Source organism: Bemisia tabaci, chromosome 7 (genome assembly GCF_918797505.1).
Source record: "Bemisia tabaci chromosome 7, PGI_BMITA_v3".
NCBI classification, from domain to species: domain Eukaryota; kingdom Metazoa; phylum Arthropoda; class Insecta; order Hemiptera; family Aleyrodidae; genus Bemisia; species Bemisia tabaci.
In genome coordinates, this window is record NC_092799.1 from 27,402,129 (window position 1) to 27,415,504 (window position 13,376).

The following is a 13,376-nucleotide window of genomic DNA, read 5'->3' on the forward strand; positions in this document are numbered from 1 at the left end:
GTGGTATGCAGAACCGTTTTGTACTTGATGTGGAATAATAAGAAAAATCAATTGGGTCCCTAATATTTCGTTCCTCTTTTCTGAAAAAATCAAATTCAAATACATCCGGTGTACCGTAGCTCACTCCGACTTTGTGGATCATATCGACTTGCTCGATTTTATCAACAATACGTGCCACTGAAAGCACGTCTTCGACGTCACTTGTATTTCTAAATGATTCCATAGTGTTTATTACATCAAAACGCAAATTCGGGAAGGGATCACAAGGTAAAATAAAGCGTTCGACTACTGGGCAATGCCTGATCAATATGACACGTTCCGGAGAGAGTTGTTGAACAAAATTTCCGAAACTACGGCTTAAAAATTGGCCACCTTTAGCATGAAACCAATTCTCGACGCATAGTAATTTCAAAGAAAATGCCGTTGGTAATTGTAATTTGGGCCAATCTATCAATTCAAAGGCTCTGAATTCTTCCGGACCGTTACCATTTATTGTAGTTTCCACGTGAATGGATGTTAAACATGGACAACACGGAAGCAATGTTTCGAGGGCTATCTGCAAATAGTACGTTATTCTTTCTAATGAAAACCCAATAAGTTTCAGAGTGATATGTTTGACATTTCGATTGGTCAGTCCGCGGACACTCTTCAGTGTGCTACTCAACGCTTGTGTTGTTGGTACACTATAGGGGTGTGTCACTATGAAGCATAATTCTCTCAACTCTGTCGCACAGGGATCCGCCCCGAAAAGCATCGCCAGATCAAAACCCATGGAGCAAATTGCGAGGACAATCGTATTAGAACACAAACTTTGAAATAAAAAGTCGATGTTCCTGAATGCAGCAGTTTCATCTGAGTTCATCTGAAGCATAAGTCGTAAACGCAATATACGTTTTTGGAAGAAACCATTGTCCTTAAAGAAAAGAGCTAAAGCATTCATATACTGGTCAAACGAAAAATTGTCGTCTGCCCATGGTGCATTATCCTTTTTTGCGATTAACCAATTTAACGTAACGCTGACCAAAATTTCACTATGATTACGGGAGGATAATTCAATTTTTTGTGTCGTGGCAGGTCTGACGAGAAAAAGACAAGAGTGATTTAATTCAGTACAACCACGATTTATCTCTACACATATGGAGTCTACCGAAGAATTCAAATGATGCAAATAATAATAGGCTGTCTCTGAGTACAGAAGTTCACCCAAAGAAATGACCGTGGGACTTTTAACAGTTATCGGCTTCTTGCATGTGTTTCGAAGAAGTACAAGTTTCGCCACTGACCGCGGCAAATAGAGACGATGGGTTCGTGATAGTAGGCCTTTTCGCAGAAATAGAGGTTCCCAGCAAGATTGACCGTTAATTATGATACGAACAGTGACAAGATTTTCAAATGCTCTTAAATCTGTGTCATCGGCTTGACGAACTCCCTCTAGGTCCAACTTACAAAATCCATATTTAAACTTTCTTCGTTTTTCTTTGTCGATCTCTGCAGCTTCTGATAATGAATCTCCCTTGCGAACCCTTAAATATATTCGGTCTTCTAAAAATTGTCTAAAAGATTTACAAGTGCTCCTTAGTTGTAGTATCTGTGAAGTATTTAAGAAATCCAAAATGTAGTTTTTCATCTCCACTGGTAAAATGTCAAATTGGCCAAATCCTGCAGCGTTCTCCGATGTAAAATTCATTCGCCCCAGCAAACCTTTGTTAGGATCCTTTGAATATCCCGGGTATAGACTCATCATTTATTAGAGAATTGTTTTGTATACCAATTGATTTGTGTTAGACTTTAAAGATTTCCAATTCACAACTTTATCTGACTGTACTCTTCAGTTCATCATGAATCGTCTGATATATCAGTGACTTTTTAATTTCCTTTCTTGTTGGAATATAAACGGTTTTTGGCACTAACTGTCGAATAAAGTGTATACAGTGTATGTGTCGTTATTCCGGCTTTTAAAACAGTCGAATCCGTCGAACACTTTATATTTACGGAATACATTAAAACCAACACCAATACCTACAAGAGGCATTACTAAAATTTTACACCGAAATTTATTTTCACTTACAGTGTCTGCGAGGTATCAATTATGTACTGCCTACGTTCAGTGCTACAATATGACTGATTCGTTATTGAGTTTTTCTAATATTTGAAATAAAAAAAATTTAAATTTTCAATTTCATCTTCTCTCGGGTAAGAAAGAAGTTGCCTACTTAGGAGGGAGCAAAATGTAACATTTCAAGCTATAAGGAAATGTTATTTGGAAATCTAATTTTCAAGTCTAAACAGGCTCTCTCTAGAATTTGACTAAAGTTAAGTAGGTAACACGTTCCGTATCTACAGGCCGCAAAATGGGACTACTCATTTTGAAATTCCTTTTGTCGCCAAGCTTTACTTAATCTTAAAACTTAAAAATAGGAAACGTTTCTGCAATGAGATGCTCCTCGGATTTTTGAAAGATGGGTACGCTCGCAGCCGCGGAATGGCTAACAAACCGGAAATGACGCGAGTAAAAATATGCGGACGTGCGGTAAATATATCGAGAGATCAAGTTTCTTTCAGTGACTCTGGTTTAGAGTACCGTTTCTCAGGAACTGTCATACCCGGGATACCTTGGATTAGGCCTATTTCCGATATCAAACGTAAAATTGAGAAAAAAATTGCAGAACAGTTTAATTTTTGAATTCTTAATAGATACAAGAATGGTACACACGGTATCGGTCAGCACAGCGACGACGAGACTCAGCTTAGCTCCGATGCACCAATCATCGCTGTTTCTCTTGGAGAAGAAAGAAAAATGGTATTCGAAAATAAGGAAAGTCGTTCCGGAAAAGGTAAACAATCTATTACGATTCCGCTTCACAATGGCGGCGTCTTAGTCATGGATCCACCGACCAACCGATTTTGGACACACGGTATGCCAAAGGAAAACTTACAGATTAATTTTTTGTATTTTTATTATAATATCAATTTTGTTTCATCCATTTCTTCCCTTCCCCTTCAGTGTTCCAAATCTACCACTGCAATTTATGTATGAATAAATATTGACCCAAGTTCTTAGAGACGAAATTTCTCTCACAAGGCATAAAGATGTATTGATAGACATCGAGGACCCGCGTATTTCTGTCCTTCACGTACAAAATAGTAAGACTAGCCTCGAACTAGTGCCTATTTTAAAACACATGATAAATAACACATTAATTATCTTTCAATGAAAACTAAAAATTTATTGTATCACAATAGCATACAAATGATAGAACATTAAATTCAAAAACTAATGCATATAATAAATTATATATTACTGCAATTTTATCACGTAATGTAAAAAAATTTAAGCCATATTTTCAAAATTTGACTATAGGGGGTTCATCTAAAGACAGCTGCCTGTCGATAGCCGCGTAATTCAAAAAAATCGGCCAGGCAGAACGCTGGAACGAAGCGTTAACGGATTTGCAAACTTAGGAGGTCTTGGAGATTATTTATATGATGATACTCGTTTATTATCATTAAAATCGCACGGATGTTCCGTTGGGACTATTATCTAATGGTATGCAGAACTGTTTTGTACTTGATATGGAATAATAAGAAAAATCAATAGGGTCACTAATATTTCGTTTCTCTTTCCTGAAAAAATCAAACTCAAATACATTTGGTCTTCTGTAGCTCATTCCGATTTTTTGGTTCTTATCAACTTGCTCGATTTTATCAACAATACGAGCCACTGATAGCAAGTCTTCAACGTCACTTGTATGTCTAAATGATTCCATAGTGTTTATTACATCAAAACGCAAATTCGGGAAGGGATCACAAGGTAAAATAAAGCGTTCGACTACTGGGCAATGCCTGATCAATATGACACGTTCCGGAGAGAGTTGTTGAACAAAATTTCCGAAACTACGGCTTAAAAACTGGCCACCTTTAGCATAAAACCAATTCTCGACGCATAGTAATTTCAAAGAAAATGCCGTTGGTAATTGTAATTTGGGCCAATCTATCAATTCAAAGGCTCTGAATTCTTCCGGACCGTTACCATTTATTGTAGTTTCCACGTGAATGGATGTTAAACATGGACAACACGGAAGCAATGTTTCGAGGGCTATCTGCAAATTGTACGTTATTCTTTCTAATGAAAACCCAATAAGTTTCAGAGTGATATGTTTGACATTTCGATTGGTCAGTCCGCGGACACTCTTCAGTGTGCTACTCAACGCTTGTGTTGTTGGTACACAATAGGGTGTGTCACTATTAAGCATAATTCTCTCAACTCCGTCGCACAAGGATCCGCCCCGAAAAGCATCGCCAGATCAAAACCCATGAAGCAAATGGCGAGGACAATCGTATTTGAACACAAACTTTGAAATAAAAAGTCGATGTTCCTGAATGCAGCAGTCTCATCTGAGTACATCTCAAGCATAAGTCGTAAACGCAATATACGTTTTTGGAAGAAACCATTGTCCTTAAAGAAAAGAGCTAAAGCATTCATATACTGGTCAAACGAAAAATTGTTCATTGGCCAAGGTGAATTTTCTCCTTTTGCGATTGACCAATCTAACGTAACGCTGACCAAAATTTCACTATGATCACGTAAGGATAATTCAATTTTTTGTGTTGTGCCAGGTCCGACGAGAGAAAGACAAGAGTGATTTAATTCTGTATAACCACGATTTATCTCTACGCATATGGAGTCTACCGAAGAATTCCAACGATGCAGATAATAATAGGCTGTCTTTGAGTACAGGAATTCACCCAAATAAATGACCGTGGGATTTTGAACAGTTATCGACTTCTTGCATCTGTTTCGAAGAAGTACAAGTTTCGCCACTGACCGCGGCAAATAGAGACGATGGGTTTGTGATAGTACGCCTTTTCGCAGAAATATAGGATCCCAGCAAGATTGACCGTTAATTATGATACGAACAGTGACAAGATTTTCAAATGCTCTTAAATCCATGTCATAGGCTTGACAAGCTCCCTCGTTACAAACGCCCTCTAGGTCCAACTTGCTAAAACCATATTTAAACTTTCTTCGTTTTTCTTTGTCGATCCCTGCAGCTTCTGATAATGAATCTCCTTTGCGAACCCTTAAACATATTCGGTCTTCTAAAAATTGTCTAAAAGATTTACAAGTGCTCCTTAGTTGTAGTATCTGTGAAGTATTTAAGAAATCCAAAATGTAGTTTTTCATTTCCACTGGTAAAACGTCAAATTCGCCAAATCCTGCAGCGTTGTCCGATGTAAAATTCATTCGCCCCAGCAAACCTTTGTTAGGATCCTTTGAATATCCTGGGCATAGACTCATTATTTATTTGAGAATTGAATCGGACAGTTATTACACAGCGGGAAACGGGTATTTGCACATCAACAGAACTGCTTCCAAATGAATAGAACGGTGTTTTTTATACCAATTGATTTATGTAAAACTTTCAAGATTTCCAATTCACAACTTTACCTGACTGTACTCTTCAGTTCATCTTGAACGTTCTGATATATCAGTGACTGTTTTAATTACCTACCTTTTTTGTTGCATTATAAACGGTTTTTGGCACTAACTGTCAGATAAAGTTTAAACAGTCTATGTGCCGTTAATCCGGCCCCTCAGCTTATAACGCTGCTTGCCCCGCTCGGTCGAAAGGCATTTCTATGGCCTGTTGCAGGCTGAAAAAGTCACCCTGGCATCGATTGGGGGCTAAATTTCGGCTCAGCTGTGTCCCTTTTAGCGAAAAAGCGGGTTAAGCAATCTCTTGGAGACTGGATTGCAAGCAAAAACCCGGGGAAGCAGACGTCTGAAGAAACGAGGCCCGCTGGTGGAAGCTTCCCCCGCTCGGTCGGAAGGCATTTGTATGGCCTGTTGCAGGCTGCAAAAGTCACCCTGGCATCGATTGGGGGCTAAATTTCGGCTCGCCTGTGTCCCTTTTACCGAAAAAGTGAGTTAAGCAATCCCTTCGACGCTGGGTTGCAAGCAAAAACCCGGGAAAGTTCACGTCTATGGATACGAGGCTCGCTAGAGGAAAATTCCCCCGCTCGGTCGGAAGGTACTTGTACGGCCTGTTGCAGGCGGAAATAGTCACCCTGGCATCGATTGGGGACTAAATTTCGGCTCAGCTGTGTCTCTTTTAGCGAAAAAGCCCGTTAAGCAATCTCTTGGAGACTGGGTTGCAAGCGAAAACGAGGGGAAGTTCACGTCTATGGATACGAGGCCCGCTAGAGGAAAATTCCCCCGCTCGGTCGGAAGGCATTTGTATGGCCTGTTGCAGGCTGAAAAAGTCACCCTGGCATCGATTGGGGGCTAAATTTCGGCTCAGCTGTGTCCCTTTTAGCGAAAAAGCGGGTTAAGCAATCTCTTGGAGACTGGGTTGCAAGCGAAAACGAGGGGAAGTTCACGCCTATGGATACGAGGCTCGCTAGACGAAAATTCCCCCGCTCGGTCGGAAGCCATTTGTATGGCCTGTTGCAGGCTGAAAAAGTCACCCTGGCATCGATTGGGGGTAAAATTTCGGCTCAGCTGTGTCCCTTTTAGCGAAAAAGCGGGTTAAGCAATCTCTTGGACACTGGGTTGCAAGCGAAAACGAGGGGAAGTTCATGTCTATGGATACGAGGCCCGCTAACGGAAAATTCCCCCGCTCGGTCGGAAGGTACTTGTACGGCCTGTTGCAGGCGGAAATAGTCGCCCTGGCATCGTTTCGGGGCTAAAACTCGGCTCGCCTGTGTCCCTTTTACCGAAAAAGGGGGTTAAGCAATCCCTTCAAGGCTGGGTTGTTAGCGAAAACACCTGGAAGCACACGTCTGTAGAAACGAGGCCCGCTGGTGGAAGCTTCTCCCGCTCGGTCGGAAGGCCTTTGTATGGCCTGTTGCAGGCTGAAAGAGTCACCCTGGCATCGATTGGGGGCTAAATTTCGGCTCGGCTGTGTCCCTTTTAGCGAAAAAGCGGGTTAAGCAATCTCTCTGAGACTGGGTTGCAAGCAAAAACACGGGGAAGCAGACGTCTGTAGAAACGAGGCCCGCTGGTGGAAGCTTCCCCCGCTCGGTCGGAAGGCATTTGTATGGCCTGTTGCAGGCTGAAAAAGTCACCCTGGCATCGATTGGAGGCTAAATTTCGGCTCAGCTGTGTCCCTTTTAGCGAAAAAGCGGGTTAAGCCTTCTCTTGGAGACTGGGTTTCAAGCGAAAACACCTGGAAGCAAACGTCGGTGGATACGAGGCCCGCTGGTGGAAGCTTATCCCGCTCAGTCGGAAGGCCTTTGTATGGCCTGTTGCAGACTGAAAGAGTCACCCTGGCATCGATTGGGGGCTAAATTTCGGCTCGGCTGTGTCCCTTTTAGCGAAAAAGCGGGTTAAGCAATCTCTTTGAGACTGGATTGCAAGCAAAAACCCGGGGAAGCAGACGTCTGTAGAAACGAGGCCCGCTGGTGGAAGCTTCCCCCGCTCGGTCGGAAGCCATTTGTATGGCCTGTTGCAGGCTGAAAAAGTCACCCTGGCATCGATTGGGGGTAAAATTTCGGCTCAGCTGTGTCCCTTTTAGCGAAAAAGCGGGTTAAGCAATCTCTTGGACACTGGGTTGCAAGCGAAAACGAGGGGAAGTTCACGTCTATGGATACGAGGCCCGCTAACGGAAAATTCCCCCGCTCGGTCGGAAGGTACTTGTACGGCCTGTTGCAGGCGGAAATAGTCGCCCTGGCATCGTTTCGGGGCTAAAACTCGGCTCGCCTGTGTCCCTTTTACCGAAAAAGGGGGTTAAGCAATCCCTTCAAGGCTGGGTTGCAAGCGAAAACACCTGGAAGCACACGTCTGTAGAAACGAGGCCCGCTGGTGGAAGCTTCTCCCGCTCGGTCGGAGGGTATTTGTACGACCTGTTGCAGGCTGAAAAAGTCGCCCTGGCATCGATTGGGGGCTAAATTTCGGCTCGGCTGTGTCCCTTTTAGCGAAAAAGCGGGTTAAGCAATCTCTCTGAGACTGGGTTGCAAGCAAAAACACGGGGAAGCAGACGTCTGTAGAAACGAGGCCCGCTGGTGGAAGCTTCCCCCGCTCGGTCGGAAGGCCTTTGTATGGCCTGTTGCAGGCTGAAAGAGTCACCCTGGCATCGATTGGGGGCTAAATTTCGGCTCGGCTGTGTCCCTTTTAGCGAAAAAGCGGGTTAAGCAATCTCTTTGAGACTGGATTGCAAGCAAAAACCCGGGGAAGCAGACGTCTGTAGAAACGAGGCCCGCCGGTGGAAGCTTCCCCCACTCGGTCGGAGGGTATTTGTACGACCTGTTGCAGGCTGAAAAAGTCGCCCTGGCATCGTTTGGGGGCTAACGCTCGGCTCAACTGTGTCCGTTTTAGCGAAAAAGCGGGTTAAGCAATCTCTTGGAGACTGGATTGCAAGCAAAAACACGGGGAAGCAGACGTCTGTAGAAACGAGGCCCGCTGGTGGAAGCTTCCCCCGCTCGGTCGGAAGGCATTTGTATGGCCTGTTGCAGGCTGAAAAAGTCACCCTGGCATCGATTGGCGGCTAAATTTCTGCTCAGCTAGGTCCCTTTTAGCGAAAAAGCGGGTTAAGCCTTCTCTTGGAGACTGGGTTTCAAGCGAAAACACCTGGAAGCAAACGTCTGTGGATACGAGGCCCGCTGGTGGAAGCTTATCCCGCTCGGTCGGAATGCCTTTGTATGGCCTGTTGCAGGCTGAAAGAGTCACCCTGGCATCGATTGGGGGCTAAATTTCGGCTCGGCTGTGTCCCTTTTAGCAAAAAAGCGGGTTAAGCAATCTCTTTGAGACTGGATTGCAAGCAAAAACCCGGGGAAGCAGACGTCTGTAGAAACGAGGCCCGCTGGTGGAAGCTTCCCCCGCTCGGTCGGAAGCCATTTGTATGGCCTGTTGCAGGCTGAAAAAGTCACCCTGGCATCGATTGGGGGTAAAATTTCGGCTCAGCTGTGTCCCTTTTAGCGAAAAAGCGGGTTAAGCAATCTCTTGGAGACTGGGTTGCAAGCGAAAACGAGGGGAAGTTCACGCCTATGGATACGAGGCTCGCTAGACGAAAATTCCCCCGCTCGGTCGGAAGGTACTTGTAGGACCTGTTGCAAGCGGAAAAAGTCGCCCTGGCATTGTTTGGGGGCTAAAGCTCGGCTCAACTGTGTCTCTTTTAACGAAACAGCGGGTTAAGCAATCTCTTGGAGACTGGATTGCAAGCAAAAACACGGGGAAGTAGACGTCTATGGAAACGAGGCCCGCTGGTGGAAGCTTTTTCCGCTCGGTCGAAAGGCATTTGTATGGCCTGTTGCAGGCGGAAAAAGTCGCCCTGGCATCGTTTCCGGGCTAAAGCTCGTCTCGACTGTGTCTCTTTTAGCGTAAAAACGGGTTAAGCAATCCCTTCGAGACTGGGTTGCAAGCAAGAACACCTGGAAGCAGACGTCTGTGGATACGAGGCGCCTCAGCTTACAACGCTGGTGGAGGCTTCCCCCGCTCGGTCGGAAGGCATTTGTATGGCCTGTTGCAGGCGGAAAAAGTCGCCCTGGCATCCGTTCGGGGCTAAAGCTCGGCTCGCCTGTGTCCCTTTTAGCGGAAAAGCGGGTTAAGCAATCTCTTGGAGACTGGGTTACTTTTTTTTTTGCATTATAAACGGTTTTGGGCACTAACTGTCAGAGAAAGTTTAAATAGTCTATGATAACCCATAATACACGATTTTCCAGCCGCTGTACCACCTTCAAGGGATACTCTGTAGGATTGAGGTTCATCTAAGTCCGGATAAGAAGCGAACTTTGTCCATATTTTTATCGGTAAATACCGGCTCCGCACTGCCACGTTCGTTTTGGAACCTTGGACGCACACAGGAAAAGCTTTGCCAAACACTCGAACCACGTGCACCTGCTGGAACGACAATGGTAAGACTGCGAACTGCTACTAATGGCTCGACACCGACCCTAATCGTCGCTCGACTGCTGAAGAATACACCAATCCTGCGAGTCACACTTCGGCGCGAAATTGGATTTAAAAAATACTTGAGTTGAAAACTTTGCAAAAATACACAAATCAAGAATATAAAAAAAACCATCCCTTACAGTCTAAGTGCGCGTCTCATTGGGTTAAACTTCAGTCCGCGCATAGAATCAAACGGTGGACCTTTGCCGGTATGCATTACCTCCCATTACTTGTAATTTGTTTGCAAAAATTCGACTGGGATCTCCTTGTTTTTAAAGTCAACAAAGTAACTGGATGGTACTTATTTTCGTGGACGGCTTGATTTGGAGAATTAACGGCCTCTCCGTTTTTCATCATCATTTGTTGCCATTTCACAACTGTTAAGTTCCGAAATGATGGATGAAAAAGCCTGATCCGTTATACGATCGAACTGTTCACGTAAAAATGCAAAGTTTGTTTTGATATATTGAGAAGTCGTTTTCAGTGAGCTATGTTGTAAGAATGTCTGTACATTATGTAAATTCTTCGTTGCTTCGGCCATAAATGAACCCATCATGTTCCTACACGAATGTATACCGAAACCAAGAGGTGCCGTTAGTCCTGGATTAGCCATCGAATACGCGCACCGAATTCGGTTATTAAGAGTCTTCGGTGTGACATGAAAAAGTGGAACTGAAACGCCATTATCGCGGTAAGCTTCGTACTCGTCTTTGTAGAGATCTAACAATTGATGAACAAGGACGATAAAATCCTTAATATATGTGGGTTTCCAAAGCACTTCATGTTTTTTGGGAGAGGTCTGTTTGCGCTTGATATTAACGGTTTGCTGTTGACCCTGTAATTGATGTAAAGTACACGAATCAAACTGCAGAATTTCCCGCGTCCTCAAAGCCGTGTAGAAAGGAAGTAATATCGGCGCGTAAAAACGGGATAAATTACTCTTTAAAAATTCAAAGAGTTTCACGTAAGACTCACGACTAACTACACGGGTATGCAAACGACCAGTGAAAACCGTTGGATCTGGAGAAACGGGTAACCGAGATCCAGCCTGGGCTAAATCAGGGCCGAAGGCACCGTGCCTGCGCGCGATTTTTAAGTAGCGTTTAACTGTAAGGTAACTGTATCGTTTCCATCGACAGTAGCCCAAAAATATGTACATTCTCGCCAGCGGATCAACTTCGTCCATCAACTTAGTGTCATTAATTATTTTCGTCACAGTTTTTGGTATGTTTACGTGTACCTTAATTTTGGATCGATTTTGAACATCAAAGGCGTTCGTTTGTTCACGCAATCGATGACCTCCTCCATGGCGGTTGCTTCTCAACCGTTCTACATCAGGTTTAGGTAGAACTCTCGCTATTAATGTTTTGGCAACATTTTCTGGCACCGAATCGAGAAGTGCGTTTAATTTTCGTTCATCCAAACGTCGTAACCCGCATTTGTAGTTTTCTGTTTTATCGTCAATTAAAATAGTGCTTTCGACGAATTGACGATGTTCCTCATTCTTGATAACTGACGCATTGGAAGTCATTAGGATTGATTGGCTTTCTGCATAAAGTGTAAACTTAAGAATTTATCGAATGGGTTTTTTCTTATCCTTTTTGATATTCTACATCACCTTGTTGAGTATTATTTTTGCCGAAGATGGCTATTTAAACAGCGAATATAACGCGTATATTCGAGTTTTACAAGAGCCATGGTTGAGTCGTTCAGTTATATTAAAATACGCCAATATTAGCAATCGAAACGCTTCCGAAAGGAATGTCCAATGAACATAGTGCAGGTTCAGACCGTGATCAACTTTTTAAAAACTTCGTTAAACAACAATTAGGCGAACGAGGAATTACAATTCTGACGAACATTTCATTACTTTTTTTACTATCAATAGCTTTCATTATGATGATTATCGTCGGGTTAGGGATGAGCTTGTTCAAAATGAATCGCCATTGTTGCAAGAAGAGAAGGCAGAAGCGAAAAGACATCAAAAAAGAAACTTGAAAAAGAATTATTCAAAACGATCAACGGACCGAGCTTCCTGTGACCCGTTCAGCTCTATGACCTTTTAATGCTTTCCGAATGATCTTCTCGGAAAATTCCAGCTCTTCGAAACCTTCGTGGGTTTTAAAAGGAATATTTCGTGCACAGTGCTGAGACCAATGCGATACAAGAAGCGTTAGACGTAATATTTGAACGACCGATACAATTAAAGAATCTCGAGCATATGATCCATGCATATTCAAAGGAGTGTCACACGAAAAGGAATTTGATGCATTAAAGGCATTATTTGTCCGATCGATATAAATGAAGTCTTTGACATCTTCTTTTTCCGAGTTTCTACCCTCCATTTCGTTTTCATCTTCTGAGTCGTCAGTACCGCTACTTTCACCATTGGTGTTCGAACTACTGTATTCTTCATCCGAAGAATTTAAGATCTCACACGATTTTTCGATCGATTCATCGGTTTTCTCGCGGGAAGGGTTATACACCGATGCGTATTCAGATTGGATCATCTCGTCAGAGAATCTTTTTCGTTTCCGTTCGTTAAACTCAAATGTAGAATTAAATGGATTATGCATGAGCGATCGATCACCAAGACCGTTGTCACTGTGAACGTCATACGCATTCCCAGGTTGCTTCACTGTAATACTCTCAAAAATATCAAATTTCGAAACGAACGACACTTTTGCTGCAATGTTAACAGGTTGATTAATTAGCTGTGCAATCATCGGAATTGAAAAGAAAATAATGCCTTTGTTTGTAACGATCGGCTCTACGAGAACGACGTTCGTTTCGACATAACGAAAGGATCTTTGTCCCAAAACTTCACGGACCATATCTTTAAGAATGTCCATGTGATGTTTTGAAAAGTAAGTTTCAAGCCCTTGTTTGCAATAACGCATTACCATTGCGAGAATCGTGTCATAAGATTCCAACGTTGAACTCATGTTGTAAGTAGTTTTGAAATTATACACTATCTCCACTACTCGTTGTCGTACAAAGTTCCGTTCTTGGGTGTTTGAACGAGTATATAAGAAACAGCGTCAGAAAAACTGGGACTATCTATATTCACAAAGCGGTATAATCGAACAAAATCAGCCGCGCTGGGTAAACGCAGCTCGCATCCGAATGGAAAATACCGCCATAGGCACTGGTATTCCGAATAAACGCAAGTTACAGCCCGTGCGGCTACCTTGGAAAAGTGAGCTCCCAAGAGTGAATCGAGCATCCGAATAAATTCGCATAACGTAATATTCGGACTTTGTAAGCGCATTGAATTGATTGCTTCCCTCGAGTACGTTATTTTTCCGGTAAAGATAATTTCGCCGATGCTCTTTTCTTCGGGCATAACCTGAAACGATTGAAGAAATAGTAGAGTCCGAGCAATCGAAACGATGTCCCGTTCAGAAAAAGATAGTTTTTCTTTCGATTGAGTCTCTTTCGTGAAAATAAAGCCGTTTATCAATTTGGAACTCACGGTTCTCGCCAA